Source organism: Microcaecilia unicolor, chromosome 3 (genome assembly GCF_901765095.1).
Source record: "Microcaecilia unicolor chromosome 3, aMicUni1.1, whole genome shotgun sequence".
NCBI classification, from domain to species: domain Eukaryota; kingdom Metazoa; phylum Chordata; class Amphibia; order Gymnophiona; family Siphonopidae; genus Microcaecilia; species Microcaecilia unicolor.
The window spans coordinates 58,420,716-58,448,703 of NC_044033.1; positions in this window are offsets into that span (position 1 = coordinate 58,420,716).

The window sequence follows — 27,988 nt, forward strand, 5'->3', positions numbered from 1 at the left end:
TTAACCCTCCATTGTTCCAGGTACAAATAAGTACCTGTATACAATATGTAAGCTGCATTGAGCCTGCCATGAGTGGGAAAGTGTGGGGTACAAATGTAACAAAAAAAATTAAAAAAGTTTGCAACCAGTGATAAATTGGAAAGTGTTTCTTTAAAACAAGTGTGTTTATAATGAGTAAGGAATGAACATCAGGCACAACTGTAGTAATTAACTTTCCCAGAACATCAGAAAAAGGAGTTACTCAGAAATGAGTTGTGATTGGTGTAAGTGGGTGGGCAGTTAGAGTAAAACACCACCGCCATTTTGTGCAAGTAACAACAGGAACTACAAAGTATAAGGTGGAGAAGATACGTCATTCGGTAAGCCCTATTTGATGGCGTTTTGCTGCATGATCATTTTAATTAGTCCAACTGAATATTTGTAATATTTTATATTGTTTGCAATTTAAATCTCCAGTTGAAATATGGCTTAGTGCTGAGATATAGAAGGCGGCTCCTGACAAGTGAAGCGGAAAAGCTCCATAGAGCTCAGCCTAAATTGAAATTCTTCAGTGACTGTAATATAAATATTAAGAAAGAGAAAACTTTTTAAAAAGTTGAAAAATTGCAAAACAATTTTTGAATATTAAAGGAGGTGGAGGTTTTTTTTAAATGACTTATGATGGCAATCACCGTATGCTATAAAAATTAAGGCAACGATCTATTGAAGTCTTTTCCTCCTTCCAATTAAGGTAGATATATAATATTAGTTGGGTAGTGTGGACTTCGTGGAATTGGCTTGGATTTTTGATACAAAACTAACACATGAACAATAATAAGGAGCCACATGCCATAGGTCCTGAATAACAGACCACTAGACCATAGAAGTATGACACTATCCCTCACCCCCTGGATACACTTGGAAAAGTTCATTGTTCTCCAGTGTGGCAGGTCTCACCTTTCCCTCTCTAGGACTCCAAACTGATGTTTCACAGCTGGCTCCTGGATAAGGTTATGAAGACAGGATGCCTCTGTTATCTTTCTTTGATATACCACCGTACAACATTGCCTTCACAACAGTTTACAGTGTAAAATACAAAGGGCTCAATCTAGATGGGTCTGACTACAAAGGGCCTGCACCAGCTCCAGTTGATTCAGAATGCAGCAGCAAGACTCATAGAAGGTTGCAAGCGAAGTGACCACATCACACCATTTTTCCAAATCTTCATTGGCTACCAGTACAATACAGGGCTAAATTTAAAACTCTGTGTCTGATCTTCAAGGCCCTGAAAGGAAATGGCCCCGAGTATCTGAAGAATAGGATGATCCTCCGCACACCACCAAGGACACTAAAAGTCCTCCAAAGGACTTTCACTAACAACACCCTCTCCAAAAGACATTATACAATGTGATACCTGCAAGCGAGCCTTCTCCGGAGTAGCCCCCACACTCTGGAATGCATTGCCTGAAAGGCTCCACGTAACACAAGACTACCTCTACTTCAAGAAGCAGGTGAAAGCTTGGCTCTTCAACCAAGCCTTTAATGGAAGAAATAACTAACTTGTTAGTCTCACTCACACACACAAGGATTGACTCGGACTGCACATACTGCAGCGGGACATGTTTATCCACTCCTACCCTAGCTGAGATAATATTTAACCATCTCTCTGACCTCACGTGAAACTTTCTTCAAATCAATTACCTTACTTTCTAATTCTTCCTACTTTCTTACTCATCTATATGTTACAACTTTGCCTTACCCTTCACTACCAATTATAATGTTCTAGTACATATTGTGTTGTCATTGCAAGTAGTATACCATGCCATACTTTGTATTGTTGTTCAAATATTTTTACTGCTCTAATTGCCTATCGCTCATGTTTGATCTATTCTTACTGTACACCGCCTTGAGTGAATTCCTTCAAAAAGGCGGTAAATAAATCCTAATAAATAAATAAATAAGCCACTGTAAAAAGTGGCCTGCGGTACTGTGGGCACATGTTTTGCCGCACTCTTGGCTATTTTTTACCACAGCTGGGAAAAAAGGCTTTTTTCAAAGGGGGCAGTAAAAGGCCGTGCACTAGAAATAAAAGCAGCATGCGGCTATGTATTGCCTGAGCCCTTACCATCAACCATTGACCTAGCAGTCAGGGCTCGCGTGCTACTCATGTGGTAATCATACAGCGTGTGCCAATATGGCCGCCCTGCCAATTACTGCCGGGAATGCCCCCCACAATAGAAAATTATTTTCTATCGTGGGAACCAACGTGCACCAACTTCAGAATTACCACTGGGCGCCCGCGCTACCCAGTGGTAGTGGCAATTTGGCGTGAGCCATCCGTGTGTTAGCCCTACTGCTGCTTTGCAAAAGGGCCCCATAGTGTGTAGCAGGATGGAGGGGTGAGGAGAAAACTATTGTGAGTCACCAAGCTAGATAGAGAGTAACCTATTAGTTCTACAGTTCTAAAAGGAAAGGTATCAAAGTATGAAAAACAAGATCTAGATAAAAGTTTGAGAAATTTCATCAAGTGGCAGATAAATTGATACTTTTGAGAGTGAGGTGAATACAACATAATAGGCGTCAGTAAGTGCTCAAACAGTAAATTTTTTAACGGCCATATGCTAATAAGAACATTAGTGCGTGGCCATTAATACAAAAACATTGAAAATGGACCATTTTACAGCTGTAGAAAAAATAACCTTAGAGCATGGGGAAAATCCACACAAGGGGGAAACCTCTACATATGGTGACTAGAAAATCCATGTGGAAAACATTTCTACCTAATGTATTCTATAAGGGGTGCCTATATTTAGGTGAAGTATATAGAATATGCTTAATTGATATCCTAGCGCCTAAAACTATGCACCTCCATTTACACCAGTAAAGATGTGGTGTAAATCCCAGTGCAAAGATTTAGGCGCATTGGGCCTTATTCTATAACAACACGCATAAATTTTGGAACACCCACAAAATGCCCATTTCCACGCCTATAACCACACCCATTTTTGCCTGCGTGCATTAGAATTTAGGTGCAGTGCGTTACAGAATACGCTTAGCAAGTTATTGCCGATTAGAGCTCATTATTGATTGTTAAGTGCTCTTAACAACGCTGAATGGCTTCTTAAGCCAATTGAGTTATGCACGTTGTTACAGAATATGCTTGTATTTTGGCACAGAAAGCTAGTCACGCTATATAGAATCCAGGGGAAGACGCACTAAGGCCAGTTTTTACCACAGCTTAGTAAAAGGACTCCTTAGTCAGAGAATTTTAATTGGTCTTTATTAGTTTTAAGTTTACTTGAAGATTTACTGGTCAATATCCAGCACGCTGCGGTTGAGTGGTTTGGGGTTTTTTAAATGCTGACCGCCTTAGGCAGAATTATCCCTGGATTTCAGTACCTGGCCATGTTGTTGTTGTTATTATTGAAATTAGGCCTTGTCTTCTGCTTTTCAAAGCTTTTGAACTTCAACATTTCTCTGCATATATATATATCCATCTGTCCAACCACATCCTAAAGGACCCAGAGAGAGAGAGAGAGAGAGAGAAAGAGAGAGGGAGATTGCTCTTTGTCTATGTAAGTAGTTGCTCTCCATCTAAATCTTCTCTTAGCCACGCTGTAACTAAAAACCTACTCATTTTATTTAAAGTATGCATTTAAAACTTTAGAATGTGTTTTTCTACTCAATTGACCACATTCCTAGTGGCCTATTGAATCCTCAGCAGCAGATTCCATTTTGGCAGATAACAATTCACTAACTTTGTTCCTTTGTGCTGATCCAAGCACATTCTGAAGGATGTCACAGAGGAAAAATCATAATATTTGTAATACCAATCTCATATTTGGAACTATAAGCTGATAACATGAGAACATTAAGAATGTGCCTAGGCAAAACATTTTTTGGTTTATTTTCAAAAAATTTGGTTTTCTCCTAGTTTTCATAATTGTTTTCAGTTGGCTTCACACATTGTTTTAATAAAAATGTTAAAAAACACATGAGAACATTTTATTTATTTTATTTTCAAAGAGGTACTTTATTAACACAGCTACAAAGTATGCAAAATTGAACAATAACATAGATCAGATACCATATCACTACAATTTCAAAGCACGCTGGTTATTTTAGAAAGTAACACCATGTCATAAACCTCTCAAATTTTCCCCGTTTTATCCCACAGCCTCAAAAACATATAGACAATATCCAAAACAAGAAAAATAATAAAGCAAAAAGGGGGAGGAAAAAAGGGGTTGAAGAGGAGGGAGAGAAGGAAAAAGAGACAAGGAAGAAAGTCATCAAACAGCATACTTGCAGGCATAAAATAGCAACTTATCAGATCTCATCCTTTAAGAGGCCCCAAATTTTCCTCAGGATCCTTCCAAGCTGCAGCCAGTACCAATCTCCCAGCACATAATCAATGGAGTTCTTTAACATTCACAAATCAGTTATACCTGCATTAATTCATTTCTTAATGTGCAGTAAATCAATTTTGCGCACACTGGGCCCAATATTGAAAAAGTTAGCCGGCACGTCTGTGGCCAAAAAATGGTACTTGAGCAGTTATAACTGTCACAGCCAGACAAAGCTGATATCAGCAGGTGACAGACAACCAGATATTCACAGAGATTGGCTCCACAAGATTGAATGTGTGTCAGGGGCGTGTTTATAAGTTTGGCAGCTAAATTTAATATTTAGCGCTACATGTCCAGTCCGTATCTGGCATATGGCTGCTTATATTTAAGACTGCTTTTCTAGCGGCTAACCCTTTTCTGGTTTTGAATATCCGGTCCAATTCTTAGCGGTTTAAACCTGACAATGGGTATTTGAAGCTGCTATAATTCATTTTCCAATGTTATCTCACCTAATTTAATTTCATGTTATACTTTCTAAATAATACTAAGTTCAATTATTCTCAAAAAAAGGAGGAAAATACTTTAGAAGCTCAGTGACCTGCACTAAAACAAGGGTCTCTAAGCTGAGCAAGCTTCTTTATCAGTCTTAAAAGTTTCTTTATATGTCTACTTTGTTTTGTTAAATTTTTCCCAGTTTTTACATAAACACCAATACAATATGTGTTATCACACTTGAAAATGAGGTCACTTATCTTAAAAGATTTTGAAGAGTCATATCAGACCACTCTTCAGAGCACTACTGTTTCACTTCAGCCATGACTGAAATATGCCCGACTTTACAAATATATCATTGCTGTATTGTAGATGCAACCAGTGCTGCTACAGGACTGAAGCTGGCAGTTAGGACAGTTGCCACAAGTAGTCCAAAGCCTAAAGCATGTCTAACACTGTCCCGGGAAATACTTTAAGAAGTCATTAGCTGGTATCACATCGTGTGATGTCCTTTGGAGAGGGTGTTGGGTTAGGGATATTCCTTGAGAGGATCTTAGTGACCTTGGAGTAGTGTAGAGGGAGATCCTACATTCTGGGCCATTTCGTTTAAGGGACCTCCCATTGGTTGGGTCCTCCTATTGCACAGTGATTAAATCAAACAAGAATTCATCAGAAAACCACTACAACATAAGATTGTCTGCAAGTACTTTGCTGTCTGATGATAACCCAACGGGGGTGGATCCCAATTGTTCATATGTCCAGGGATCCCCGATAAAGCACCTTTCTTAGCTAACTGGTCAGTTAGATCATTCCCTACTCTGTCTGGGTGGTCTCTTTTGGCGTACCCTTTTCACCTTCTTCCAATAGACAACCATCTGTCCAGTCACTGCTCATGGCTGAACAGATTCAGTTTCAGAATTTGGAGAACAAGGCTAGTGCTGGGCAGACTTCTACAGTCTGTGCCATGATCGTGGCTGAACAGATTTGGATGCGCTGGAGTAGAGCTTTTCTGGGGTTTCAACAACTTCAGAAGTTTTAGAACAAGGACAGTGCCAGGCAGAGGTTCTATATAATATGATTATGTACGTTTCTTTTGTAAACCATTTAGTAATTAAAAGGTATATAAGTTTTAAAATAAAATATATTTATGCTATACTTTATGATAGGGAGATTTCATGGAAAATTTGTTCTGTGATACAGGGAGATTTATATGGATGTTGATTCTATCTAGTTTTCTTTCTAACAGTTTGCAATGTGCTCTGGGATCTCATTCAGGCTTATTTTTTAAGAGAAGGGCGCCCATTTTTTGATACAAATCGAAAGATGGGCATCCTTCTCACAGGGTTGCCCAAATCGGCATAATTGAAAGCCGATTTTGGGCATCCTCAACTGCTTTCCGTCGCAGGGATGACCAAAGTTCCGAGGGGTGTGTCAGAGGCATAGCGAAGGCGGGACTTGGGCGTGCCTAACACATGGGCGTCCTCAACCCATAATGGAAAAAAAAGGGCGTCACTGACAAACAATTGGACGACTTTACTTGGTCCTTTTTTTCTTATGACCAAGCCACAAAAAGGTGCCCGAACTGACCAGATGACCACTGAAGGGAATCGGGGATGACCTCCCCTTACTCCCCCAGTGGTCACTAACCCCCTCCCACCCTCAAAAAAAATTGTAAAAATATTTTTTGCCGGCCTCAAATATCATACCCAGCTCCATGACAGCAGTATGCAGGTCCCTGGAGCAGTTTTAGTGGGTGCAGTGCACTTCAGGCAGGCGGACCCAGGCCCATCCCCCCCCTACCTGTTACACTTGTGCTGGTAAATGTAAGCCCTTCAAAACCCACCAGAAATCCACTGTACCCACATCTAGGTGCCCCCCTTCACCATAAGGGCTATGGTAGTGGTGTACAGTTGTGGGTAGTGGGGTTGGGGGGCTCAGCACACAAGGTAAGGGAGCTACGTATGTACCTGGAAGCTTTTTCTGAAGTCCACTGCAGTGTCCCCTAGGGTGCCCAGTTGGTGTCCTGGCATGACAGGGGGGACCAGTGCACTACGAATGCTGGCTCCTCCCACGACCAAAGGGCTTGCATTTGGTCATTTCTGAATGGGCATCTTTAGTTTCCATTATCGCCGAAAATCTGAAACGACCAAGTCTAAGGATGACCATCTCTAGGGACGACCTAAATGTCAAGATTTGGGCGATCCCGGCCATATTATCGAAACGAAAGATGGACGCCCATCTTGTTTTGATAATACGGGTTTCCACGCCCCTTCACCAAGACGTCCTGTGAGAATGTCCTCAGGAAAACTTGGGTGCCCCTTTTGATTATGCCCCTCATTGTAAGCAACTTCTGAGCATTTCAGGTGTTTGCACCAAAGGTATTTCCACAAAGAATTTTATTATACTGAAATTTAATAATTTTGTAATGGTATGGGTGTGGTTATAGCAGAGACTGTGGATAGGATCCTGACAATGGGAAGGTTGTGGGGGTGAGGCACTGGAATGATCACAAGAAGCGATTGCAAGAAGGTCAGCTGGGAGAAGTTCTTGTACTGTACAAGCTAAGTTTCTGCATATGATCCAGGGGTGAAAGGAAACAAAGCGTCACTGCTCAAATTTTTTTTTTATTTAAGCAAAGATCCGAATACAACATCTTTACATACAAAGATATTATCATATCTGACAAACGAACATATCACTAAACTACAGCTCTTCTTAGGTCATCTCACCATTGCATTTCTATGAGAGAAGCAGATCCAACAGCTGCAGTTTACAAACATAAATCCACTATAACACAGTGATTAAGGAATAGCCCATACCTCATCTCTTTTTCTAATCACAGACACATAGAGAATCAGCACAGCTAGAAATATACACGTACACATACAAACATGCATGCACTGTCCATATATATACAACACACATATGCTCATATATACAAAGACAGACAGCCCAGACACATGCATATAGAAGCAGATAAACAGACAGGGGCCCTTTTACTAAGCCACGTAGGCACCTACACGGGCCTAATATGCGCCAATTCGGAACTACCACGTGGCCCTGGAGGTAATTTCATTTTTTACGTGCAACGGAAATTTTCCGGCACACGGCACTAACCAGGCAGTAATTGGCATTGTATGCGAGCTGACAATTACCGCCCAGTTAATGCATGAGACCTTACTACTAAGTCAGTGGAAGGCAGTAAGGTCTCAGTCCCAAAATGGACATGCACCAATTTTCATTTTGCCGCACGTCCATTTTCGGCCAAAAAAAGGCCTTTTTTGCAGGTGCGTTTAAAAATTGATCTGCGCATTTGCAATACAGGCATCAGTGAAAGGACCCCACAGAGGAGCATTTTCGAAAGGCCGTCCAAGTATGAATGAGGACGCCCTCACGAAGTCATCAAAAATCAGGTAGGTATAATCAAAAAATAGTATGGACTTCCTTACACATTCCATTATCGCAGTTGAAAACGCCCAAATCAGGGACATCCAAAGTATAGTAATAAAGACGCCCTTAGACATTTCATTATCGCAGTTGAAAACGCCCAAATTAGGGACGCCCAAAGTACAGTAAAAATACTGCAAAGACGTCCTTAAAACATTCAATGTATGAAGTATAGTAAGTATAAAGTAAGTATAAAGTACAGTAACAAGGACGTGTTTCTCACATAACTGCCGAAGGACATCCATCTTACTAGGCCCACCAAAGGACGGTGGCCCTGTAATAGGGACGTCCTTCGGCGGTTCTACGAGAAACACGTCCTTATTACTATACTTGGGACTTCTTTGATGTACTTGGTTGTTCCGTAAGTACAGTGCATGTAGTTGCGGATATCCAGGTACGGGGAAAATATAAGGACATTGAGAGTATAAAGCACAGTAACAAGGACGTGTTTCTCACAGAACTGCCAAAAGACGTCCATCTTACTAGGCCCACCGAAGTACGGCGGGCCTGTAAGAGGGACGTCCTTTGGCAGTTCTGTGAGAAACACGTCCTTGTTACTGTACTTTACACATGAATTTTCCTTATATTCCCGTACCTGGATGTCTGCAAATACTTGCACTGTACTTGCGGAACATGCACTTATGGGAAATATATATTTTATTGTGTATATATGAAGAGGTTCGCACACTTGATAGTGATCTATATAAGAAAGGCTCTGCACGTATGAACACGTACTCATCCAAATAAGGCACCGCACGCGTGACGACGGTCCATGCACGTCATGGACTTCCATGCGTCATGGTCATCCATATATGGGATAGTCGTCCATATATGGAACTGTTCATGTAAGGACGTCCATCACGCATGGGCGTCCATATAAGGCGATGCACGTTTTCCAACGGTTATTCACTGAGAACATGTCTCTCAGACGCGAGCCAAACTACAGCATCACTGAGAGTCTGCTCCTCGTGCAGCTCTGCCTGAGGCACCGGCGCAGGCTCTTCATGCACCACCACCACCTGCCCCCCAGGACTGTGTCTATTAGAACATGGAAACAGATACGTCAGATCCTGGAAAGGTAACTGCTTTTTTTTCACATACACACACGTACACACACCCACACCCACTGTTCCTGAGTTATCAGGTCCCCCTCCTGTAGCACCACATTTAAGAGCTCCCTCAGCAATGTAAGCACTAACTGTAGTCTGCATTCAAGGGTAATCAGTATGTGCAAACCCACATTCATTAACAGAATCAATGTATTAGAAAGGAAAATATTCTCACTTCCAAACAATACTGCACACAAACGGTACTCTCTGTCCTCATGTCCACCTCAATGACATCACCTGTACAATGTCACGTCCCCCCCCCGCCCCCAGGGCTCACCACTGACCCCACCTTTCCCCATTCCTGCCTCATGCCAGCCAGCCAGCTCCTGCATTATGCAAGCCATGTTGAATGTGCTGATTTCAAGGACAATCCTTTTACATACACAGGGCGCCAGCAGCAGGAGGAGGAGGCAGGAGTGCCTGCAGCAGTGGTCGAGTAGGAGGGCCCCTGGCATGATATGCCTCCCCTCGAGGAGGAGGGCCCAACACCTCCAGCCCTCTCCACACCATCCCCAGCACCAGCACTGCGCCTCCTGCAGCAACTGGTGAAAAGCCAAAACCAGTTGCTGCAGGAGGTGTCAGTGATCAGGCTGGAGATGTTGGCAATGCGGCAAGTTAACGAGCAGCACTTCAGGGCACAGAGGCTGCTCCTGGTGCTGCTCATTAGCCTGCTGCAAAGGGCCATGCAGGGAGGAGGACAAGGCCTCCCTTGAGAAAGTTTGTGAAAAACAAAAAACAAAAAAGCAAATTGTACATAGTTCAATTTTTTGTTTTGTTAAATATGTTTCATATTTTTGATATAACAGGCTGTATGTCTCTACTTTGTGCACTACATATTATCAAATGCTGGGGTTGATTTGAGAGGAGGCAGCAATCTGGGTTGCATGACAGGTGAACTGTGACAGAGAAACTTTGGTACATATGTGTGATAAGTGTGGCCATACAGAAGACCACCTTTTCCTTCCAAACTACATGGCTGTATGGTAAGGGGGGAGGCTGGGTGGGCATTTCTGTTGAGGAATACAAATGCCCATCCAGTCTCTCCCCCCCCCCCCCTTATCATAGAGCCCCGCAGCACAGAGTTGTGTAAATAATAGGTATGTTGTCTAGCACTAGTGATCTGCCAAGTAGAAACTTGGAGATAACCATAGGTAGCGCATAGACAATGTTTGCTCTCTGATCACCAGACACACTTACCCACAACCAAACCACATTGGTGAGGGCCAGGAGCTACAAACAGCTGGGTCATCTTTTCACATTGAATGTATCAGCAATGGTATATAGTGCTGAGGAGAAAAGGGGAAAACAATGGTAAAAGCATTAGATGGATGTTTACTTCATCACAATTGCAATATAATACATCAGGTACAGAAGGGCACAGGCTAGGGGAATTATAGGCACCGGGCTGTAGCCACCTGTAGGAAATTTAGAATAGGAACTGTAACCAGAACCCCTCTCCCTCACCATGACTTAAGGGCTCAAGGCCATGGTATGCACGCATCTGTGGCCAGCTTGAAAATAGTGTGCAGGATAGAATTCCGCTACAGGAACTCACTGCCCATCCATCGACTTCATCACCTCACCTTCTCTCCTACCCTCTTCCTCCCTCTTGGCTTTTAATCTCCGTCTCTTTCTTCCCTCCATTTTGCCTTCCCCATTCCACCTAAATACCTCGCCCTTCGACGCCTTCGTGGCCACACCTCTCCTACTCTCCTCCACTCTCTTTTACTCCTTCTCTTACTCTCAGCCGGTGACATCAATCCCAATCCTGGCCCCTCCTCACCAACTATTATCCCAACTCTACAGATCTCACCGCGACCTCTCTAACCTCATCTCTATTCCTCTACTCTCCTCCTCTTCTCTGCCCTTCTCTTGCACCCTATGGAATGCCCGCTCTATCTGTAACAAACTCCCCTATATCCAGGACCTCTTTATCTCGCGTCACCTCCATCTGCTCGCCATAACAGAAACCTGGCTCTGCCCTGATGACTCTGCCTTCAGTCGCAGCCCTCTGCCATGGTGGTTATCTTTTTTCACATATTCCTCACCCTGCTGGTCGCGGGGCGGGCGGTGTTGAACTACTTCTCTCTCCCTCCTCCAGATTTCAACCCCTTCTTCCACCTCAATCTCACTGTTTTTCCTCCTTTGAAGTCCACTCTATACGCCTTTTCTCTCCTCTGCCCTCTTCGAATAGCGGTCATTTATCGTCCCCCTCATAAGTCCCTTTCATCCTTTCTCAGTGACTTTGATGCCTGGCTTGCCTTCTTCCATGATCTCTCCTCCCCCTCTCTCATCCTTGGTGACTTTAATATTCCTGCTAATGATCCTTCCAACTCTTATATTTTCCAAGTTACTCGCTTTAACATCCTCCTTTAATCTCCAACTATGCTCCACCTCCCCCACTCATCAAATGGTCACTGTCTTGATCTCATCTTCTCCTCCAACTGTTTACCCTCTAGTTTCCTTGCCTCTGATCTTCCCCTCTCTGATCACCATCTTATAACTTTCACACTTAAATCCCCCTCCCTCCCAGTCCCGTCCTATCTTATCTAATTTATCTAGGAATCTTCACGATATTGACCCTTCATCTCTATTCTCCCATGTTTCAAACCTCCTCTCTACTGTGGCACCATCACGTCTGCCAACGAGGCTGTTTCTTCTTACAACAATACTCTATCCTCTGCCTTAGACACTCTTGCACCTTTGATGACCCGCCCTATAAGATGTACAAAACGCCAACCTTGGCTGACTTCTAATATCCGCTACCTACATTCCTGTACCCGTTCCACCGAACGCCTCTGGCGGAAATCTCGGGCCCCTTGCTGATTTCTACACTTTAAGTTCATGCTGACCTCCTTCCAATCCGTTCTTTTACACGCCAAACAAGATTATTATATCCAACTGACCAACTCTCTGGCTCTAACCCTTCGACTTCTCTTCATCACATTGAACTCTCTCCTCAAGGTGCCCCTCCCCCAACTCCCCCTTCATTATCTCCTCAGACCCTTGCTGAATTCTTTCACGACAAGGTTCAAAAGATAAACCTTGAATTCTCTACCTCGCCACCTCTCCCTCCACTAGTCCATTGACCTCTCTCTCCTTCCCCTCATTCCTTTTCCTCCTTTTCTGAAGTTACTATTGAGGAAACTACACTTCTCCTTTCTTCCTCAAAATGTACCACCTGTTCCTCTGATCCCATTCCCACCCACCTTCTTAATGCCATCTCACCTGCTCTTATCCTTTTATCTGTCACATTCTCAACCTCTCACTTTCCACTGCAACTGTCCCTACTGCCTTTAAACATGCTGTGGTCACACCTCTCCTTAAGAAGCCTTCACTCGACCCTACTTGTCCCTCTAATTACCGACCCATTTTTATTAATTTGTGATCCCTTGTTCTGTATTTGGTGAGGGTCTGTTGTTGTGATAGTAATGGCAGGTAATTTTCTCTCCAAATTACTTGAGCGTGCTGTTCACCACCGCTGCCTTGATTTTCTCTCCTCACATGCTATTTCTTGACCCACTACAATCTGGGTTTTCGCCCTCTCCACTCAACTGAAACTGTGCTTACTAAAGTCTCCAATGACTTATACTGGCTAAATCCAGAGGTCTCTATTCCATCCTCATTCTTCTTGATCTTTTCCGCTGCCATCCTCATTCTTCTTGATCTTTCTGCTGCTTTTGACACTGTCGATCACAGCATACTCCTCGATACCCTGTCCTCATTTGGATTCCAGGGCTCTGTCCTTTCCTGGTTCTCTTCCTACCTCTCCCTCCGCAGCTTCAGTGTTCACTCTGGTGGATCCTCTTCTACTTCTATCCCTCTGCCTGTCGGCGTACCTCAGGGTTCTGTTCTTGGTCTCCTCCTCTTTCTATCTACACTTCTTCCCTTGGTTCATTAATCTCATCCCATGGCTTTTTCCACCATCTCTATGCTGATGACTCCCAAATCTACCTTTCTACCCCTGATATCTCACCTTGCATCCAAACCAAAGTCTCAACGTGCTTGTCTGACATTGCTGCCTGGATGTCTCAACGCCACCTGAAATTAAACATGACCAAAACCAAGCTTCTCATTTTTCCCCCCAAACCCACCCTCCCCTCTCTCCCCGTTTCTATTTCTGTTGATGGCTCTCTCATTCTCCCTGTCTCCTCAGCTCAAAACCTTGGGGTCATCTTTGACTCTTCTCTCTCCTTCTCTGCTCATATCCAGCAGATCGCCAAGACCTGTCGTTTCTTTCTTTACAACATCCATAAAATCCGCCCCTTCTTTCCGAGCACTCTACCAAAACCCTCATCCACACCCTTGTCACCTCTCGTTTAGACTACTGCAATCTGCTTCTTGCTGGCCTCCCACTTAGTCACCCTCTCCCCTCTCCAATCGGTTCAAAACTCTGCTGCCCGTCTCGTCTTCCGCCAGGGTCACTTTACTCATACTACCCCCTCTCCTCAAGTCGCTTCACTGGCTCCCTATCCGTTTTCGCATCCTGTTCAAACTTCTTCTACTAACCTATAAATGTACTCACTCTGCTACTCCCAGTATCTCTCCACACTCGTCCTTCCCTACACCCCTTCCCGTGCACTCCGCTCCATGGATAAATCCTTCTTATCTGTTCCCTTCTCCACTACTGCCAACTCCAGACTTCGCGCCTTCTGTCTCGCTGCACCCTACGCCTGGAATAAACTTCCTGGGCCCCTCGTCTTGCCCCATCCTGGCCACCTTTAAATCTAGACTGAAAGCCCACCTCTTTAACATTGCTTTGACTCGTAACCTCTTGTAACCACTCGCCTCCACCTACCCTCCTTCCTCCTTCATGTACACATTAATTGATTTGATCTGCTTACTTTATTTTTTGTCTATTAGATTGTAAGCTCTTTGAGCAGGGACTGTCTTTCTTCTATGTTTGTGCAGCGCTGCGTACTCTTTGTAGCGCTATAGAAATGCTAAATAGTAGTAGTAGTAGTAGTTCCATAACTATGGACTGTGTTGAATAATATGGAAAAGACATTCAGTGCATATATGCTCCCTCCTCCCCACCCCAGCAACCTTGAGAATGGGTGGGCACTTCATAAAGGGGACTGGGGTTCACCACATAAAGAAGGATGGAACCTAGTGGGGAGACAGATGAGGCGGAAGCAGGAGAAAAACTACCTGTTGTGGATACCCGCGAACCTGTTAAAAATAGAGGTAAGATTTGAATGCAGAGAATATACAGAGAATGGGGAGCCCTTGACCATTAGGGATGCACACATCATTCTCAGGGCCTCTCGCTCCCTCCCCCACCCCACAGGCAGCCACAACTGAGTGTGTCCAGTACAGAACAAAACATTTGTACAATGAAATTGGGTAGAAACAATCATGGCTCTTAGAGTCCAGTGTATTACTTGGACCAGTTGTCCTGCAAGATGCAAGAAGTGTCTGTTTAGCACCTACATAGCAGAAAGAGAAGAAGTGGCTGAGAGGTATGAACTTACCTTGAACTTGTGGTACAAGATTCTTTGCATCGCATTGGTACAATGGCACCAAAGCAACCACTCATCCACAAGGGTAAATTCACCGACGCAGAAATTGAACTGCTGGTTCAAGAAATCCAGAGGCGGCACATGCATCTCTTTGCTCCCACGGGCCAGAGGCTAGCTGCTACAACTACTACTTATCACTTCTATAGCGCTACAAGCATACGCAGTGCTGTACATGAAGCAAAGAGAATGGGAGGCAGTAAGGGACCGGCTCAACGCGGTCTTCCACTGTGACAGGGATGTGGAATACTGCAAACGGAAGTGGCGCCGGCTGAGGCGTGATGTCAGGAGGAAGGCTGGTGCCAACCCCCCAGCAGATGACACCGCTAACTTGGCCCCCATTGAGCAAATCATTCATGAGCTCTTGCCCAGGAGGGGATCCACGGCATTGGGTCCCTTGACACATCAGCACAGCCTGACGGCTCAGGTAGGTTCACCATTAGGAAGCTGGGGTATCAGTTGTGTTGTGCTGCACTACACTCTGTGTTACACAAGTGGGAGACAGTGTGGTGCTCCTCAGTAGCGGAAGCGGTGAGAACACCACATGCAATACAAATCACTATTCATTACAGATCATAACACAGGGAGTAGCCGGGGGAGGGGGTGTAGGTGGGGGAGGGGGGATGGTTTCCAGCAATGTGTGTGTGTGTGTGTGTGTGTGTGTGTGTGTGTGTGTGTAGGTTACCACAGTTTCACAGCTTTGGGGGCCTTCCCCATCACCAAACTCTGCATATCTCCTTCCCACACCTCTGTGCTATAGCTACTGTGTACTCTGCACCAGTGGCATAGCCAGACAGCCAGTTTTGGGTGGGCCTGAGCCCAAAGTGGGTGGGCACAAAATTTTCTCTGCTCTGCCCTACCTCCATCTGAAAATAAAAATACTTTAGCTAATTAGGATCCTCAAGCTCAGTCAGTTGAAGACTTTCTCTTTTAGTAGCCAGAACTCTCTTTTACCAAGCTTGGCAGACAGCAGCAATGACCCTAAGCCACTGATGCCAGCACCCCACACATGCTTAGCTGTCGATGGCTCAAGGATGCTGTTGCCAGAGCTTGGTAGAAGGGAATTCTGGCCGCCTTTGGAGGAGGTCCTTAGCTGGGGATGTCTGAGAATACTCACCAGCTATACAGCAAGGGTTAGGACTGGTGTTAGACCTGCTTGGGCCCAGGTCAGAAAATAAAAGAGGGCTCCCCTCCCCGATTCCCTCTCCTCTTTGCCTCCCCTCCAATTTCCCACCTGCCATTACTATCACAGCAACAGACCCTCACCAAATACAGAACAAGGGATCACAAATTAATAAAAATATTTAGACAAAATTGAAAGGGAACCCCAAGAAGTTAAACATAGCATTACTGCAACACTGGAGACATAAAACAGAGATGTATTTCCTTTTCTACAGAACACAATACAAAGACATTTGCTATGCACATTTCCAAAAGCTAACATATTCTATTCTTCAAGCGGCTGCAGTCCATTTGTCTTTTCTCCTCTCTCCTGTCTGTTTCCTCACTATTCCTGCCTCTGACATATTGATCATTCCTTTTTAGCTCTTTTCTGCCTCTCTCTCACCCTTCTTTGTCTCCTTTTTACTTTTCATCTACCTATCAATTTACATCTTCTTCTTTCACCCACTAGCTCTCCCATCCCCATCTTACTCCCTCCCCATCCCTACTTCTCTTTTATCTTTAATCTACTCCCCATTACCATATTTCTACCCTATGTAATCACTATCTCTCATTCATTTCCTTGCCACTCCCTCCTCCCCCTCTTGGCCTACTACTACTACTACTATTTAGCATTTCTATAGCGCTACAAGGCGTACTCAGCGCTGCACAAACATAGAAGAAAGACAGTCCCTGCTCAAAGAGCTTACAATCTAATAGACAAAAAATAAATAAAGTAAGCAAATCAAATCAATTAATGTGAACGGGAAGGAAGAGAGGAGGGTAGGTGGAGGTGAGTGGTTACAAGTGGTTACGAGTCAAAAGCAATGTTAAAGAGTGGGCTTTCAGTCTAGATTTTAAAGGTGGCCAAGGATGGTGCAGACGTAGGGGCTCAGGAAGTTTATTCCAGGCGTAGGGTGCAGCGAGACAGAAGGCGCGAAGTCTGGAGTTTGGCAGTAGTGGAGAAGGGAACAGATAAGAAGGATTTATCCATGGAGCGGGACGTGCACGGGAAGGGGTGTAGGGAAGGACGAGTGTGGAGAGATACTGGGGAGTCGCAGAGTGGAGTACATTTATAGGTTAGTAGAAGAAGTTTGAACAGGATGCGGAAAACGGATAGGGATCCAGTGAAGGGTCTTGAGAAGAGGGGTAGTATGAGTAAAGCCTCTCCTACAGGGTTCCACCATTCCTATCGTCTTCCTCCCTCCACCATTCTAACCAACATCTTATCCCTCCTCACCCCACCCTGGTAGCCTTATATTTTCCTGCCCCTTCTCTCTTCATTCCTGTCCTCTCCCCATGGGCCCAGCATTTTCTCCCTTCACCACCTACTGTGTACCTCCCCTTCCCTCTCATCCGCCCCCATGTCTATCTCCCCCTCTCATTCCCACTGTCCATCATCTCTCTCTCCCTCTCCTTTGTGTTCTGGGTCCAACATCTCTCTCCCCTTCCCTTACAGCATCTCTCCCTTCCTCCCCTCTACCATCATGTTCTAACATTTCTCCCTTCCCTCCACTCCTATGCCCACCATTTCTCCCTCCTCTCCACCCCTATGTTCAACATTTGTCCCCCTTCTCATCACCAATCCCCTCTCTATGCAGTATGTCTCCCTCCCCTCCACCTCATATGCAGCCAAGACTTCTCCCTTCCTCACTCCTCCACCCCTTTGCTGCATCTCTCCCTTCTTCCCCGTGCAGCATCTCCCCACCCACCAAGCCTCATCTTCCCATCTTCCCTTCCCCCTGTGCAGCATCTTTCCTTCCATCTTCCCTCCCCCCTGTGCAGCTACTGTCCCCCGTCTTCCCTCCCCCGTGCAACATCTTTTCCCCATCATACCTTCCCCCGTGCAGCAACTTTCACCCCATCTTCCCCTCACCTTCCTTGCAGGCCCGCCCAGCAGCAGTGTTCCTGCACAGCGATTCCGGTCACAGGCTCGGCTCACAGCGATTCCCACATGCTGCCTGGCCGGCTGCCGCTCAACAATCTCCTTGCAGCTACTAAGCGCTAACCCGGAAGCCTCTCCTCTGCCACAACTTCCAGTTTCTGCCCAGTCAAGATGCGACAGAGGAGAGGCTTCTGGGTTAGCGCTTAGTAGCTGCAAGGAGATTGTTGAGCGGCAGGCAGCAGCGTGTGGGAATTGCTGCGAGCCGAGCCTGCGACCGGAATCGCCGTGCAGGAACACTGCTGCTGGGCGGGCCTGACCCCAAATTGGGTGGGCCCAGGCCCACCCATGGCTACGCCCCTGCTCTTCACTCCTTCCACAGTTCTATGTCTATCCACTTGCCTGTGTGGCTCTCTTGCACATCAGTCTCTGTAGTACACTGCACTCCTTGTCTCCAGCTCTGTACCATGTACAATGACATATGTGGCTTGCCTGACAATTCCATTCCTCACCATCTCTTTGCTGGGTCTTTGCCTGTGGGGCTATGTATATGAATGCTGAAAAATAAAAGTGGGTTATTTTGACCAACACACCTCCTCCCCTTTTGCTATGCAGGTGATGACAGCCAGTTGGAGGAAGAAGCTGGCCCTAGTGGCCACCAGCCCCAGCACACAGAGCGCCAAACCAGTGGGCTTGCACAAGAAAGCACACAGGACCATGGGGTGGAACCATAGGACCCAGCAGCAGCAGCAGCGCTGGCTCTACCTCCACCACCTGCAGCAGAGGCTCTCCCTCCAACACCCACAGCAGAGGGTCTCCCTCCACCACCCTCAGCCTTTGCCGATGGTGGCACTGAAGAAGAAGCAGAAGATGCAGAAGGCGGGGGGGGACCTCCTCAGCAGATGCCATCCAGCCAGAGGAGGCAGCTACTGCGCCTCGCCACACAATTGCTGGGCCAGAATGTGCAGATGGAAGACTACCGGTGCCAGAAATTGGAGCTGCAACTGGAAGCGCTCCAGGTGCAACAGGAAGTGGTACAGGCCCAACGTGATGTGGTACAGCAGTTCCAACGGCTGGAGCACAGCATCGAGGGCCTACGCCATGACCTGAAAGCACCTAGTTCAGTCCTGATGCAGCAACAACAACTGGTGTCTACTTCCACCACTGCACAGCAGCCACCGTTATGAAGTGGAGCTTGAGATCCTCAGCCTCCCCAGTCACTGGTCCAGCAGCCACCACACCAGTTCCACTTCTGGGTCCTGTACCCAGGTTGCAGGGCAAGCCACAGACCGCAAGGTGGCCGGACTTCCACAGGGCAGCCGAGGCAGCAGGCTGCCTTGTGGACACAGAGGAGAGTGGGAGCTCATCAGAGGACTCTCAACAGAGTTCCCCTACAGCACCAGCTGCAAAAGAACACGGTGGGATGGGTAGGAGGGGACAGGGCTAGGGGAGGAGGCAGGGAAAGTGATGGGACATGCTGGGGGGTGGGGGGTGAGGGTTGGAGGGAGGGAGGAGAATATGCACAGAGTGGATGATGGTGGTGGGAGGGGGGTGGTGTTGGTGTGTAAATACTATGTATAGAAATAAATGTCAACTTACTCCCACACAAAACGTGTCTCGATCAGTCTTTGCCTGGATCTGACCCCCAGCTGGTGTGCACTCTGCTCTGCTCTATGGGCAAGAGGTGGAGGGGCTCCTCATCCTCTTCATCTGGGGCCTGCTGCTGTGGCTCTTCTGGGAGGGCCTCTCCTCTGCGCATTGCCAACTTATGTAGCATGCAGCAGGCCAGGAATATCTTTGCCACCTTTTGCGGGCTGTACAGGAGCTCCCCTCCAGAACGGTCCAGACATCGGAACTGTTCTTAAGTTGTCCGAAGGTGCGCTCGATGATGCCACGGGTGGTCCGATGTCTACTGTTGTAGCTCTCCTCTGACCCTGTTTGTGGGTGCACTATGGGGGTCATGAGCCAGCTCCGCTGTGGGTAGCCTCTGTCACTTTTGGGGAGAAGCAGGATGAGAAAGATGAGTGTGTATTGTTTGGAGTGGGTACCTTGTGGAGGTGGAGGGGGGGATAGTGGGTTGTGGAGTGAGCTGGAGGGAGACAGTGCTGAGGGCTGCCTGGTGGAGGAGGTATAGTTTGGGCAGATCCATGCTGCACTTACCTAGGAGCCATCCGCAGGCGATCTCCCCTCGCTCAAACCTGCGGAAGATTCCTGAGTGCTGCAATATATAGGCATCATGGGTGGAACCTGGGTATTGGGCACACATGTTTAGAATCTCCCCCTGGGTGTCACACACAACTTGCATATTGAGTGAGTGGAATGCTTTCCTGTTTCTATAAGTGGCCTCTCGTGCCCGGGGGGGGTCTGAGTGCGACATGTGTCAGTCAATGGCGCCTATGACCAAGGGGAAGCGAGCTACAGCATAGAAGTCAGCCATGTTGTTCTGCAGAACCTGGGGGTGATGGGGAAGATGATATACTCAGAGTTGTGGGTAAGGAAGGCATCAAGGAACTGGGTGAGGCAGTTAGAAATGGAAGCCTGGGTGAGACCCGTGTTCACAGACAGGACAGACTGGAAACTCCCAGTGGCCAGAAAAGATAGAGAAGCAGTGATCTTTAGGTGCACAGAGATGGGGTTGTTCCTATGGGTCCTGGGCTGCAGGAGGAGTTTGAGCTGGTCACAAAGGTGCTGAATGGCAGCCCTATAAAAGCGGTACCTAGTGAGACACTGCAGGTCAGTGAGGTCTAGGAAACTGCTACGGGGCTTTAAAACTCTGGGGCGTGAGTACCTCCTGCAGTGCCTCCTCTCTTCTTCCAACATGTAAGCCACCTGTGCATTTAGTGCCTCCATTACCCCACACTACAGGTGCAATGCAGTGCCACCAGTGCTCACCTCTCCCTACCAACTTGGTAGGGAGAGGTGAAATGGAAATGAAATATGAACTGGAGACAGTAAATGGAGAAGGATAGAGAGAGGGAATGGGGGGAGATAGAAGAAGGAGTAATGGTGTCTGGGTTTGGGGGCTAGAAGGGGTAGGGAAAGCTGAAAAGGTTAAAACACAAAAGAGGCAGAGGGTGAAACGTTCTGACTATGGCACACAGACAAAGGTAACAGGTACTCAACAAACTCTCAGCTTTCTCTCCCAACAACTCTCTTGCCACTCTCCAACTGCACAAAATCGCTAATGGGTCTAAAGACGACTTCCCCTTAGCCTGGTCACTTTTATTTCAGGTCTAACTAAGGACACCCATGTTCTGACCCATGCAAAACCATTTTGCAAGCCGTTATACACTGGGGGCGCCCATCTCGTAACGCCGCCCATAACACGCCCCTAACACGCCCCCTATGGGGACGACCATAGATGGGCGTACTCACGCTGAGGACGCCCTTACGGCCCGGTTTTGATTATTGGATTTGGGCGACCTTCTTTCACGGGGATGCCCATGTGCCTTTTGTGTCGCTTTTTGGACACCCTTTCAAAAATGCCCCTGACAGTGACTTAACCCTCCATTGCCCCAAGTATTTTTGGAAAAAGCCAGAGCAAGTGGTTATTTTAACCCAAACAGGAGCTTTTTAAAGCATATCATCCAATATAAGTAAAAAGGGCAGTACATTAGTAAATAAAGGAAAGATTCTCCTGGACACCTCCTACAATACTGACTCAATGTTGGTCAGTGATTCTTAAAAACATTATGTATGGTATGTTTTGGTTGATTTTCTGCAAAAATGCTAATCCCTCAGAGGGATATAATACTTTCCTGAGTGTTCACTTTTCATTCTTCTCATACATGTCATTATTTGTATAAACTTTTTTAGTACATTAAGATATGAAAACATGCACTAACAATGGTCTGAACATAAATCCAGGAAATGCAAAATATGAATCCACTGCCACAGGATAAAGTTTATACACACCTTCCTGTTCAAGTTCCTTTATCTTAGAGTCATCGGTCAGAGAGATGTTTTCAGTTTTGCTCAACTTCCCTCTAAGGAAAGTTGCCTTAGCACATTTATCCAGCCCAAAAGTCATCCTGATATCATTTGAAAAGCTTTTCAGCAATTGAAGTTGTTCCAATAATTGCTGGTCACTGGAGCTGTAGAGTTTCAGGTCATCTACAAACAGTAAGTGTGATGTAACCTCAGGATTCAGGGCCGGCTCAAGAGGTTCTGGAGCCCTGGACCCTTTTGTTTTTGCCCCACCTCCCACCTATCCCACCCCTCTGCCCTGCCCCCTATGTTGGGGCCAATTGAGGATATGAGCTGCACAACCAGCTTTTTGTCCCCCAGCCCCCTGAATACTTTATTTTTTTCCTCTGGCTTTTGTCCCCTCTGAATATTTTATTCCTCTTTCCTAGCTTTAAAGCCCCATCCCCTCCAATTATTTTCTCCTTTACTTTTCCAAGCTTTTTCTCCTGCTGCTTCAATGCCATGGATGTCCCAACACCCCCCCCCCCCCCAGCCCACGCCTCTCTAGAAACCTTCCCCCCAACAGCATCTTCCACAATATCGCCCTATGAGTCCCTTCCACCCTTCCCAACAGCAAAATCTACAATATCGCTCTCCCTCCCTCCAACAGCAACTTGCACAATATTGCCCTCCCCCCCAACAGCAACTTCCATGATTCTCTTCCCATACTATTAGCAACTTCAATTTGCACTCTCCCCAACTGAAAACATTACAGACCACTTACCTGGGCAGCAGAGCAGAAGCAGCAGCAAGCCCAATAGAGGCAGTCATGCATGTCAGGAAGCAGTGGTCAGCACAGCACTGTACAGGCAGTGCCACAGCAGAGTTGTGGCACTGTCGGTCTCCGCTCTGGTTACAGGGACAGAGGCAACAGAAGCAGGTGCCGGTTGGTCCGGGAAGGAAGCAAAAGTGGGCACTGGATGGTCCGGGCAGGCAGCATGTAGCAGGCCGGTTATTGTAGGTTGGCACGCAGGACAGCAGAGGCAGCTGAGCAAAGGCAGCAGAGGACCATAGAAAAGATCACACTGCATGGTAGATGTGAAGCAGTTTAAATGCTTCAGTATCTTCGTTCCTCGCAGGGCAGGCTGGGATTGGATGTTGGTCGGTCAATCCCAGTGTGCCTTGCAAGCTACAAGCAGCGTGTTTTACAGGAGGGGAGGGTAGTGTGAACTGATCTATTAGCTGACAGCTGCTGAGAGAGGGGAGGACCTGGAAGGAATGTCTAGATCAGCATCCAGCGGAGGGTAGAGCAAGGAGGAGGAAGAAGACAAAGAGAGAAAGACTGCACTAAAGGCAAGCACCGCCCACGCCTCTTTGGAATCAGGACCAACGATGATCACCGATCATGGTAAGAGAAACTTAATGGGTCGGGTGATGTCACAGGTTCGAACGCTTGGTGCCCTTTAGCACCGGTGTCCTGGACCAGAGCCTCATATGATCCATTGGTTGAGCCGGCCCTGACTGGATTGTTGGCATCTTTTGAAGTAAGGCTAAGCCCATAGCCCAAGGAGTCAATAAGAGTATTTAGTGGATTAAGTGCCAAACAAAACAGCAGTAGGAACAGGGAGTCTCCCTGAAACACTGCACATTCTCCAAGGGCTGCACAGTTGGTCTGGGCTATCAGTGTTGTGAAGACACCCTGGTACTGTGCGTTTGCCAAAAAGGTCTGATGAAGGGTGCATGTGATGTCAGCGTAGTGTTTGGGTAAGTTGCATCCCTTGGCTGTGTGTTTTGTAGGTGATATAGATGTGGAACCTTGTACACCCGTATCGAGGCTTACCATGCCAGGGCCATCCAGATCTATTTGCAGATCCTGAGAGCTGCTGCATGGAGTGCCTGCCTCCCCAGGGTGAAAGAGCCAATGCTCATTCAAAATGACAAGTGCTGTCAGAAGGTCACTCTGCTGCTGGGAGCAGTTGCAATCCCTCCTGGCAACCATGTTGTAACTAAATGAATTAGTGGCTGCTGTGTTTTTCAGGATCAGAAACAGATGCATTTGGTTTCATGTGGCACCCAATGCCATCGGTGCTTTTACGTGGAAGCTGCTGCCTGGTGCACATTACACATGTGTTTCACTGATAAGAGGATAATACATGGTTTTCTGGTCCTGCTGGGACAACACAGACTATTTCCCTGTGTTTTTTCATGGAATTTCAAATTACACATGCACTTCATGGGTGGGGCAGGAATACACACGTTTTCATATTTTCCTTCATGTTTCACATGCATTCAGCCCTTCAGTAACATCTGGATTTGTATGGGTATATTTTGTAATTTGGGGAGGCATCCCTGTGTATCTCTGTACATGTTTTTTTTTTCCAATGTGTTTTCCCGGGGCCGATGATATGTCTGTTTTAGATGGTGGCCTGCTCTGGTCACCTAGTTTTGGGATACATGTACTATGTAAAATGTGCCTGTACCTCTTTAACTGCTCTGGAAAAGTACATTTTCAGGCAGGCCGACTTACCCAGGTAAATCATTATATATTCTTGTAAATGGCTTTGGAAAATTTCTTCCCAAAGACCCAGGGCCTGCTGCCAGGAGAGAGAGTAATTTAAAATGAATCCTTCAGGGTATATCTGAAGGGACAATGAAGTGAATATCACTAGTTTTTACAGAGTATGAAGGGAATTTTGTAAAGATATACAAGTCATGGCCTGAGGAAAAGTTTGACTTGCCAAACTGTCTAGACAGGTACAACTGGAAGAGGAGCAGCCTTTTGGATTAATTTCAAATTATTTTTTAAGTAAACTTCAACTAAAATAAAGTTGGGAGATAGATGATTGAATAATTCTATGATGCCTCTCTACAAAGGATTCTATAGACATTTTTAAACAGAAAAGTTCAGTTTTTCATTCTTTCCTAAGGAATGTGCTGGAAAAGCCTTTCCAAAGCCATAAAAATGAATTCAATTTCCTTGGCGTGTGGGGTAACTTTTTCTGGCATTATCCCTATTGTCTGTGCAGACATCAGCAGTTGCAGAATTCTTAATGTGTTCCTGCCTTCTGTCTTGCAGATTTGCATGTTGTAACATAGCATAAAACATGTCAGCATGCCCTACTCTGTCCAGTCATCTTTGCTTACCCTGTTCTAGTTCTGTTTATAAACCTTCCTTGCTGTTATCATCAGCCTCTGTACTAAAAGATCTCTCTTTTAGCCATGAGAGCTTCACTGTTTGTTAGATATTACTTAACTATTTTCTGGAACATTTTACAAGTCATCATTTTATCCATATTAGTCGGTGTCTTGACCTAAAACATATTAAAATGTAAATGTTTTTCTATACTGGTCAGCCTTGCCACATCTTCCAGGGATTTTCATCTAGCTATACTGCTGAGTGCAAGTAGTGAGGTTGCCAAGTGGCTCCAGTCCTACTGGTCAGGCTGACCCCCCTCCTTCTTCTTTTAGTGCTGGGCAGACTTCTACGGTCTGTGCCCTGAAAAAGACAGATACAAATCAACATAGTAACATAGTAGCATAGTAGATGATGGCAGAAAAAGACCTGCACGGTCCATCCAGTCTGCCCAACAAGATAACTCATATTTGCTGCTTTTTGTGTATACCCTACTTTGATTTGTACCTGTGCTCTGGCACAGGCACAGACCGTATAAGTCTGCACAGCACTATCCTCACCTCCCCACCACCAGCCCTGCCTCCCAACCACCGGCTCTGGCACAGACCGTATAAGTCTGCCCAGCCCTATCCCCGCCTCCCAACCACCAGCCCCGCCTCCTTTTTTTTGCTCACACATTTCAGTGAAAACTTTAACCCTACCCTCTGCTTTCTGTCCAATAACCAATTCCTAATCCACACCAGAACATGGCCTTCTATCCCATGACTCTTTAATTTTCTCAAGAGTCTCTCATGAGGAACTTTATCAAAATCTTTCTGAAAATCTAGATGCTCTACATCAACCGGCTCACCTTTATCCACATGTTTATTCACGTCTTCAAAGAAATGAAGCACATTGGTGAGGCAAGGCTTCCCTTGGCTGAACCCATGCTGACTCATTAAACCATGTTTGTCTATGTGTTTCGTAATTTTATTCTTTTTCCACTATTTTGCCCTGCTCTGACATCAGGCTTACCGGTCCGTAATTTCCCGGATCACCCCTGGAATCCTTTTAAAAAATTGGCGTCACATTGTCATAAAATGTGTTGTACTGTTTTGGGATCTTGTCAGGTAATTATAATCTGCATTGGCCACTGCTGGGAACAGGATGCTGGACTTGATGGACCTTCAGTCTGGCCCAGTATGGCAACGGTTATGTTCTTATGTTATGTTATGTAAAGCAATCATTTCACCTTATTTGTCTTGTAACCACTTGGGATGCAGCCTGCTTCTTGGCACAGGACAGTGCGATAGACACCATCCCATTTGCTCTATTGTAGCCTACTTCTGTGCCCGAGGTAGGGCCTGCATTGTAACTGCTGGCAGAGGCTGGCAAAGCGGGTTAACAACAGAGTCACTGCTACTAGACCTTACCTTTTTCTATTGTTCCTTCCCTATATTACTGCTTCATTCCTTGACTTGTAGGACTTCCAGCCTCCCCTGAAAGCAACACAACCTTATGCTGTGTTTCTAAGTGGTACTTCATTCAAGTGTTGCAAAGATGGCCAATTATGTTTTCCCAGCTCACATGCTTTTAACAATGCTGACATTCTGCAAAGTGCTGACCTTTCGGGGCACAAAAACCTTAATCCCTGTATACTTGGCCACTCCTATTAAATCTATTGATGTCACTGGTGGTTAGTGTGTCAGAAGATATTGGTGATGTAGTAGCAGCTTTTGTAATACTATGGCTAGCATTTGCATCTGCATTAGTAGAAGTCTTCTCATCAGACACAGGGTTGCTAATCTCCTCAGCTAAAATATCACTAGAATTTTCCATTTTTAATATTCTATATCATCATAATCTGATTCAAGGATTATCCTTAACACAGACTGAGTATTTAAGAAAAGAGTGTTGCATTGACTTTACCTGCTGCATTTGCATGTGTAGATGGCATACATATGTACATGATACTTTTTGCAATATTGCTATTTATACATAAAGGGCCAGATTCAGTAAATGGTGCCCACAATTAGGTGCTATTAAGAGCCATTCTAAGCACCAATTCTGTAAGGGTCGCTTAACACTAAGCAACATTTATAGAACAGCACTTAGAGTACATAAGTAATGCCACACTGGGAAAAGACCAAGGGTCCATCGAGCCCAAAATCCTGTCCACGACAGCGGCCAATCCAGGCCAAGGGCACCTGGCAAGCGTCCCAAACGTACAAACATTCTATACATGTTGTTCCTGGAATTGTGGATTTTTCCCAAGTCCATTTAGTAGCGGTTTATGGACTTGTCCTTTAGGAAACCGTCTAACCCCTTTTTAAACTCTGCCAAGCTAACCACCTTCACCACGTTCTCCGGCAATGAATTCCAGAGTTTAATTATGCGTTGGGTGAAGAAAATCTTTCTCCGATTTGTTTTAAATTTACTACACTGTAGTTTCATCGCATGCCCCCTAGTCCTAGTATTTTTGAAAAGCGTGAACAGACGCTTCACATCCACCTGTTCCACTCCACTCATTATTTTATATACCTCTATCATGTCTCCCCTCAGTCGTCTCTTCTCCAAGCTGAAAAGCCCTAGCCTCCTTAATCTTTCTTCATAGGGAAGTCGTCCCATCCCTGCTATCATTTTAGTCGTCCTTTGCTGCACCTTTTCCAATTCCACTATATCTTTCTTGAGATGCGGCGACCAGAATTGAACACAATACTCAAGGTGCGGTCGCACCATGGAGCGATATAACGGCATTATAACATCCTCACACCTGTTTTCCATACCTTTCCTAATAATACTCAACATTCTATTCGCTTTCCGAGCCGCAGCAGCACACTGAGCAGAAGGATTCCTGCACCCAGCTTTGTGCACACCAGCAGCAACCTAGTGTAAATCCTCATGCCCAACTGATTGCAGTTGGGCAAGCAAGTCCAAGAATTCTATAACATTGCACCTAATTTCTAGGAATGCCCCGATTCTTCCCTGGCACTTCCATGGCCATGTCCCCTTTTGAGCTGCATGCTATGAAA